Source organism: Hordeum vulgare, chromosome 3H (genome assembly GCF_904849725.1).
Source record: "Hordeum vulgare subsp. vulgare chromosome 3H, MorexV3_pseudomolecules_assembly, whole genome shotgun sequence".
NCBI classification, from domain to species: domain Eukaryota; kingdom Viridiplantae; phylum Streptophyta; class Magnoliopsida; order Poales; family Poaceae; genus Hordeum; species Hordeum vulgare.
The window spans coordinates 285,452,438-285,461,883 of record NC_058520.1 but is presented as its reverse complement, the minus strand read 5'-3'; positions in this window follow the sequence as shown (position 1 = coordinate 285,461,883).

Genomic DNA, 9,446 nt, shown 5'->3' with positions numbered 1-9,446 from the left:
TACCTCTCCGTCTCTCTTGCTGGATCAAGAAGGCCGAGATCATCATCGAGCTGTACGTGTGCTGAACGCGGAGGTGCCGTCCGTTCGGTACTAGATCGTGGGACTGATCGCGGGATTGTTCGCGGGGCGGATCGAGGGACGTGAGGACGTTCCACTACATCAACCGCGTTCTCTAACGCTTCTGCTGTACGATCTACAAGGGTACGTAGATCACTCATCCCCTCTCGTAGATGGACATCACCATGATAGGTCTTCGTGCGCGTAGGAAAATTTTTGTTTCCCATGCGACGTTCTCCAACAGTGGTATCAGAGCCAGGTTCATGCGTAGATGTCTTCTCGAGTAGAACACAAAAGTTTTTGTGGGCGGTGATGTGCGTTTTGCTGCACTCCTTAGTCTTTTCTTGATTCCGCGGTATTGTTGGATTGAAGCGGCTTGGACCGACATTACTCGTACGCTTACGAGAGACTGGTTTCATCGTTACGAGTAACCCCCTTTGCTCAAAGATGACTGGCAAGTGACGGTTTCTCCAACTTTAGTTGAATCAGATTTGACCGAGGAGGTCCTTGGATGAGGTTAAATAGCAACTCATAGATCTCCGTTGTGGTGTTTGCGTAAGTAAGATGCGATCCTACTAGATACCCTTGGTCACCACGTAAAACATGCAACAACAAAATTAGAGGACGTCTAACTTGTTTTTGCAGGGTATGATTGTGATGTGATATGGTCAACGATGTGATGTGATATATTGGATGTATGAGATGATCATGTTGTAATAGAAATATTGACTTGCACGTCGATGGTACGGGAACCGGCAGGAGCCATAGGGTTGTCTTTATACTAACATATGTGCTTGCAGATGCGTTTACTATTTTGCTAGGATGTAGCTTTAGTAGTGATAGCATGAGTAGCACGACAACCCTGATGGCAACACGTTGATAGATGATCATGGTGTGGCTCCGGTGACAAGAAGATCGTGTCAGTGCTTTGGTGATGGAGATCAAGAAGCACGTGATGATGGCCATATCATGTCACTTATGAATTGCATGTGATGTTAATCATTTAATGCACCTTATTTTGCTTAGAACGACGGTAGCATTATGAGGTGATCTCTCACTAAGATTTCAAGACGAAATTGTGTTCTCCCCGACTGTGCACCGTTGCTACAGTTCGTCGTTTCGAGACACCACGTGATGATCGGGTGTGATAGACTCAACGTTCACATACAACGGGTGCAAAACAGTTGCGCACGCGGAACACTCGGGTTAAGCTTGACGAGCCTAGCATGTGCAGACATGGCCTCGGAACACATGAGACCGAAAGGTCGATCATGAATCATATAGTTTATATGATTAGCATAGGGATGCTTGCCACTGAAACTATACTCAACTCGCGTGATGATCGGACTTGGGATAGTGTAAGTGGATCATGAACCACTCAAATGACTAGAGAGATGTACTTTTTGAGTGGGAGTTTAGCATATAATTTGATTAAGTTGAACTCTAATTATCTTGAACATAGTCTAAGTCCACTTTGAATATATTTGTGTTGTAGATCATGGCTCACGCGAGTGTCATCCTGAATTTTAATACGTTCCTAGAGAAAGCTAAGTTGAAAGATGATGGAAGCAACTTTGTAGACTGGGCTCGTAATCTTAAGCTAATCTTACAAGCTGGGAAGAAGGATTATGTCCTTAATGCTGCGCTAGGAGATGAACCACCCGCTACGGCTGATCAGGATGTTAAGAACGCTTGGTTAGCACGTAAGGAAGACTACTCAATAGTTCAATGTGCAGTCTTGTATGGCTTAGAACCGGGACTTCAACGTCACTTTGAGCGTCATGGAGCATTTGAGATGTTCCAGGAGTTGAAGTTTATCTTTCAGAAGAACGCCCGGATCGAGAGGTATGAGACCTCCGATAAATTCTATGCTTGCAAGATGGAGGAAAACTCGTCTGTCAGTGAACATGTACTCAAGATGTCTGGGTACTCAAACCGTCTAGCTGAGCTGGGGATTGAACTCCCGCTAGAAGCTATCACTGACAGAATCCTTCAATCACTCCCGCCAAGCTATAAAGGATTTGTGTTGAACTACAACATGCAAGGGATGAACAAGTCTCCCGGCGAGTTGTTTGCGATGCTGAAAGTCGCAGAGTCTGAACTCCGTAAAGAGCATCAAGTGTTGATGGTGAGCAAGACCACTAGTTTCAAGAGAAACGGCAAAGGCAAGAAGGGCAATTCGAAGAAGAGCGGCAAGCCTGTTGCCAATCCGCCGAAGAAACCCAAGGCTGGACCTAAGCGTTAAACAGAGTGCTTCTATTGCAAGGGTATGGGTCACTGGAAGCGCAATTGCCCCAAGTATCTTGCAGATAAGAAGGTGGGCAAAGAAAATCAGGTATATTTGATATACATGTTATTGATGTGTACTTAACCGTCTCTCGTAGTAGTGCCTGGGTATTCGATACCGGTTCTGTTGCTCACATTTGCAACTCGAAACAGGAACTGCAGAATAGACGAAGGCTGGCGAAAGACGAAGTGACGATGCGCGTTGGAAATGGTTCCAAGGTTGATGCAATCGCCGTCGGCACAGTGTCACTTCAGCTACCATCGGGATTAGTGATGAACTTAAATCATTGTTATTTAGTGCCTGCGTTGAGCATGAACATTATATCTGGATCTTGTTTATTGCGAGACGGTTACTCTTTTAAGTCTGAGAATAATGGTTGTTCTATTTCTATGAGTAACATCTTTTATGGTCATGCACCGAATGTGAGAGGATTGTTCATATTGAATCTTGATAGCGATACGCATATACATAACATTGAGACCAAAAGAGTTAGAGTAAACAATGATAGCGCCATATTTTTGTGGCACTGCCGCTTGGGTCATATTGGTGTAAAGCGCATGAAGAAACTCCATGCTGATGGACTTTTGGAGTCACTTGACTTTGATTCACTTGACACGTGCGAACCATGCCTCATGGGCAAGATGACTAAGACTCCGTTCTCCGGAACAATGGAGCGTGCAAGTGACTTGTTGGAAATCATACATACCGATGTATGTGGTCCAATGAGCGTGGAGGCACGCGGCGGATATCGTTATTTCCTCACCTTCACTGACGATTTAAGTAGATATGGTTATGTCTACTTGATGAAGCACAAGTCTGAAACATTTGAAAAGTTCAAGCAATTTCAGAGTGAAGTGGAAAATCATCGTAACAAGAAGATCAAGTTCCTACGGTATGATCGTGGGGGTGAATATCTGAGTTACGAGTTTGGTGCTCACTTAAGACAATGTGGAATTGTTTCGCAGTTAACACCGCCTAGAACACCACAACGTAATGGTGTGTTCGAACGTCGTAATCGTACTTTGTTAGAGATGGTGCGATCTATGATGTGTCTTACTGATTTGCCGTTATCATTTTGGGGTTATGCATTAGAAACAACTGCATTCACTTTAAATAGGGCACCATCAAAACCCGTTGAGACGACACCATACGAACTGTGGTATGGAAAAAGGCCAAAGTTGTCGTTTCTTAAAGTTTGGGGATGTGATGCTTATGTCAAAAAGCTTCAGCCTGAAAAGCTGGAACCCAAAGCGGAAAAATGCGTCTTCATAGGTTACCCGAAAGAGACAGTTGGGTACACCTTCTATCTCAAATCCGAGGGCAAAGTGTTTGTTGCTAAGAACGGAACTTTTCTCGAGAAGGAGTTTCTCTCGATAGAATTGAGTGGGAGGAAGATAGAACTTGACGTGGTTGTCGAACCTCTCATCCCTCTGGATGGTGGCGCAGGGCAAGGGGAAACCTCTGTCGTTGCGATGCCGGTTGAGGAGGAAGTTAATGATGATGATCATGAAACTCCAGTTCAAGTTTCTGTTGAACCACGCAGGTCGACGAGATCACGCGCTGCTCCAGAGTGGTATGGTAATCCCGTCTTATCAGTCATGTTGTTGGACAACAATGAACCTGCAAATTATGAAGAAGCAATGGTGGGCCCAGATTCCAACAAATGGCTAGAGGCCATGAAATCCGAGATAGGATCCATGTATGAGAACAAAGTGTGGACTTTGGAGATACTACCTGAGGGCCGCAAGGCTATTCAGAACAAATGGATCTTTAAGAAGAAGACGGACGCTGACGGTAATGTGACCATTTATAAAGCTCGACTTGTGGCAAAGGGTTTTTCACAAGTTCCAGGAGTTGACTACGATGAGACCTTCTCACCCGTAGCGATGCTTAAGTCCGTCAGAATCATGTTAGCAATAGCTGCATTTTTCGATTATGAAATCTGGCAGATGGATGTCAAAACGGCGTTCCTTAACGGTTTCCTTAAGGAAGAGTTGTATATGATGCAACCCGAAGGTTTTGTCGATCCTAAAAATGCTGACAAGGTGTGCAAGCTCCAGCGATCCATTTATGGACTGGTGCAAGCATCTCGGAGTTGGAACAAACGCTTTGATGAGGTGATCAAAGCATGTGGGTTTATACAAGTGGTTGGAGAATCTTGTATTTACAAGAAAGTGAGTGGGAGCTCTGTGGCGTTTCTAATATTATATGTGGATGACATATTACTGATTGGAAACAACGTAGAGCTTTTGGAGAGCATAAAAGGTTACTTGAATAAAAGTTTCTCTATGAAGGACCTAGGAGAATCTGCTTACATTCTAGGCATTAAGATCTATAGGGATAGATCAAAACGCCTGATAGGACTTTCACAAAGCACATACCTTGATAAAGCTTTGAAGAGGTTCAAAATGGAACAGTCCAAGAAAGGGTTCTTGCCAGTTTTACAAGGTACGAGATTGAGTAAGACTCAGTGCCCAGCAACTGATGAAGATAGAGAGTATATGCGCTCCGTCCCCTATGCTTCAGCCATAGGTTCTATTATGTATGCGATGCTGTGCACTAGACCGGATGTTAGCCTAGCCATAAGTATGGAAGGTAGGTTCCAGAGTAATCCAGGAGTGGATCACTGGACAGCTGTCAAGAATATCCTGAAGTACCTGAAAAGGACTAAGGAGATGTTTCTCGTGTATGGAGGTGACGAAGAGCTCGCCGTAAAAGGTTACGTCGATGCAAGCTTTGACACAGATTCAGACGACTCTAAGTCGCAAACCGGATACGTATTTATTCTTAATGGGGGTGCAGTAAGCTGGTGCAGTTCCAAGCAAAGCGTCGTAGCAGATTCTACATGGCTGCCTCGGAGGCGGCTAAGGAGGGTGTCTGGATGAAGCAGTTCATGATGGATCTTGGAGTGGTGCCAAGTGCACTCGATCCAATAACCTTGTTCTGTGACAACACTGGTGCCATTGCCATGGCAAAGGAACCAAGGTTTCACAAGAAGACCAAACACATCAAACGACGCTTCAACCTCATCCGCGACTACGTCGAGGAGGAGGACGTAAATATATGCAAGGTGCACACGGATCTGAATGTAGCAGACCCGCTGACTAAACCTCTTCCACGGCCAAAACATGATCGACACCAGAACTGTATGGGTGTTAGATTTATTACAATGTAATTCACATGGTGATGTGAAGGCTAGATTATTGACTCTAGTGCAAGTGGGAGACTGTTGGAATTATGCCCTAGAGGCAATAATAAATGTATAGTTATTATTATAATTCCTGTATCAAGATAATAGTTTATTATCCATGCTATAATTGTATTGAATGAAGACTCATTTACATGTGTGGATACATAGACAAAACACCGTCCCTAGCATGCCTCTAGTTGGCTAGCCAGTTGATCGATGATAGTCAGTGTCTTCTGATTATGAACAAGGTGTTGTTGCTTGATAACTGGATCACGTCATTGGGAGAATCACGTGATGGACTAGACCCAAACTAATAGACGTAGCATGTTGATCGTGTCATTTTATTGCTACTGTTTTCTGCGTGTCAAGTATTTATTCCTATGACCATGAGATCATATAACTCACTGACACCGGAGGAATGCTTTGTGTGTATCAAACGTCGCAACGTAACTGGGTGACTATAAAGATGCTCTACAGGTATCTCCGAAGGTGTTAGTTGAGTTAGTATGGATCAAGACTGGGATTTGTCACTCCGTATGACGGAGAGGTATCTCGGGGCCCACTCGGTAATACAACATCACACACAAGCCTTGCAAGCAATGTAACTTAGTGTAAGTTGCGGGATCTTGTATTACGGATTTGACCTTACCCCTTACCCCTTTGACCTCATGAAGAATCAACGGAGTTCTACTTCAAAGTAAAGAGGATTTCATCATGCAATTGAAGCTATACCAATTGAAGACTCTCATGACCCGAAGAATTCGAAGACCCTAAAGCGTTCGAATATTTGTATGACCATTAGAAGTCCAAACCCTGTTATATACCCACGTTAGATACGATGATTTGTGAGCCGTCATTGGTGTCTGTTTTCCGACGGCCAAAACTAAAACCTATTCTCAAAAATATTGTTTGTATTGTGTGTATCTCCCTCTCTCTCTTACCCGTCTCATCCCCAAAACCTCAACCCTACCAGATGGAGTATGAAGCTGGACTTGTAGTCTCTGGACCAATGACCCAGTCGGAGGCTGAAATATGGATTCAGAACATGGAGAACCACTTCGGGAGCAACTTGATCTCAAGGAAGTATGAAGTGGAACACGCTCTTCAGTACTTTACACAAAGTGCTGCAATCTGGTGGAAAATGCACCATGCCATACAAGGATTTAGTGGAGCAGAAACTTGGGACGAATTCAAGAAGACTTTGTTAAGATCCCGTCTTATTCAGAAGTGCTATGATAATCCGAAGAAGAAGACTTGTGCATGCAAGATCTGCGGAGAAATAGGACACACCCAGGAGGAACACAAGGATGGATGCGCTCATTGTGAAGAAAATCACCCAGCTGAGGAATGCCCAACTAGTCAGGTGACTTGTTTCTTGTCTGAAGGAACCACCCACTACCCAGCTCAGTGTCACGTTTACCCCAAGTATACCTGAAACCCATAGACCCTGGGACTAACAAGGACCAAGTACTATCTTTTTGGAGAAGGAAACTGTTGGAATTATGCCCTAGAGGCAATAATAAATGTATAGTTATTATTATAATTCCTGTATCAAGATAATAGTTTATTATCCATGCTATAATTGTATTGAATGAGGACTCATTTACATGTGTGGATACATAGACAAAACACCGTCCCTAGCATGCCTCTAGTTGGCTAGCCAGTTGATCGATGATAGTCAGTGTCTTCTGATTATGAACAAGGTGTTGTTGCTTGATAACTGGATCACGTCATTGGGAGAATCACGTGATGGACTAGACCCAAACTAATAGACGTAGCATGTTGATCGTGTCATTTTATTGCTACTGTTTTCTGCGTGTCAAGTATTTATTCCTATGACCATGAGATCATATAACTCACTGACACCGGAGGAATGCTTTATGTGTATCAAACGTCGCAACGTAACTGGGTGACTATAAAGATGCTCTACAGGTATCTCCGAAGGTGTTAGTTGAGTTAGTATGGATCAAGACTGGGATTTGTCACTCCGTATGACGGAGAGGTATCTCGGGGCCCACTCGGTAATACAACATCACACACAAGCCTTGCAAGCAATGTAACTTAGTGTAAGTTGCGGGATCTTGTATTACGGAACGAGTAAAGAGACTTACCGGTAAACGAGATTGAAATAGGTATGCGGATACTGACGATCGAATCTCGGGCAAGTAACATACCGAAGGACAAAAGGAATGACATACGGGATTATACGAATCCTTGGCACTGAGGTTCAAACGATAAGATCTTCGTAGAATATGTAGGATCCAATATGGGCATCCGGGTCCCGCTATTGGATATTGACCGAGGAGTCTCTCGGGTCATGTCTACATAGTTCTCGAACCCGCAGGGTCTGCACACTTAAGGTTCGACGTTGTTTTATGCGTATTTGAGTTATATGGTTGGTTGCCGAATGTTGTTCGTAGTCCCGGATGAGATCACGAACGTCACGAGGGTTTCCGTAATGGTCCGGAAATGAAGATTGATATATAGGATGACCTCATTTGATTACCGGAAGGTTTTCGGAGTTACCGAGAATGACGAATGGGTTCCGGGAGTTCACCGGGGGGGGGGGGGGGCAACCCACCTCGGGGAAGCCCATAGGCTTTGGGGAGACCCACCAGCCCTTAGTGGGCTGGTGTGACAGCCCCAAGAGGGCCTATCCGCCAAGAATAAGAAATCAAAGGAAAAGAAAAAAAAAGAGGGAGGAAGTGGGAAGGGAGGGGGACTCCTCCCACCAAACCAAGTCCAACTCGGTTTGGGGGGAGAGTCCTCCCCCCCTTGGCTCGGCCGACTCCTTGGGGGTCCTTGGACCCCAAGGCAAGGCCCCCCTCCCTCCTCCTATATATATGGAGCAATTAGGGCTGATTTGAGACGACTTTCTCACGGCTGCCCGACCACATACCTCCATAGTTTTTCCTCTAGATCGCGTTTCCGCGGAGCTCGGGCGGGGCCCTGCTGAGACAAGATCATCACCAACCTCCGGAGCGCCGTCACGCTGCCGGAGAACTCTTCTACCTCTCCGTCTCTCTTGCTGGATCAAGAAGGCCGAGATCATCGTCGAGCTGTACGTGTGCTGAACGCGGAGGTGCCGTCCGTTCGGTACTAGATCGTGGGACTGATCGCGGGATTGTTCGCGGGGCGGATCGAGGGACGTGAGGACGTTCCACTACATCAACCGCGTTTTCTAACGCTTCTGCTGTACGATCTACAAGGGTACGTAGATCACTCATCCCCTCTCGTAGATGGACATCACCATGATAGGTCTTCGTGCGCGTAGGAAAATTTTTGTTTCCCATGCGACGTTCTCCAACAGAAACATGGATCACCAAACGTTTTCTTAGGAGCATACGAAAACCCGAGAGTTGTGAAGATACGATAGATGTTTTGTTGAGCTTGCAGAACCAATGGATTATCCGAACTTCGTTCGTGGACAAGAGATATTCTGCAATGCTTGTGAGGATGCCCAAGTGTTCGAATACGAGATTCACTAAGCCTTATACAAGGAAATGGTTTCAGTGCGACATGGCTTTGCCACCATGACGACTTACTATTATCATTCTCTTGCTATTCGGAATGGTAAATCTGAGAGACTTACCCATAGTGAAAGACGACGTTCTTTGAAGCTTTTGTTTAAGCCTTAGAATGGTATGATGAAAGCCCCATGTACATGGCAATCGTTGTCACGCGTCGGACATTTTACGGTGAGGGTGAAGCCAAGACCCTTCTCTCTGCAGGATAACCACAAATGGTAGACCACCATGAGAATTATCGATAGGTTATTTAAAATGGTCACAAGACTTGTCAGTTAAGAAGACCCAGTAAAGGAAGAAGCTTATATCAACAGAAGGACCCTCGTTTTAATGGAAACGTTATGAATATAGCGGAAGATATGAAGACTGTGAGGAGTCAGATGCG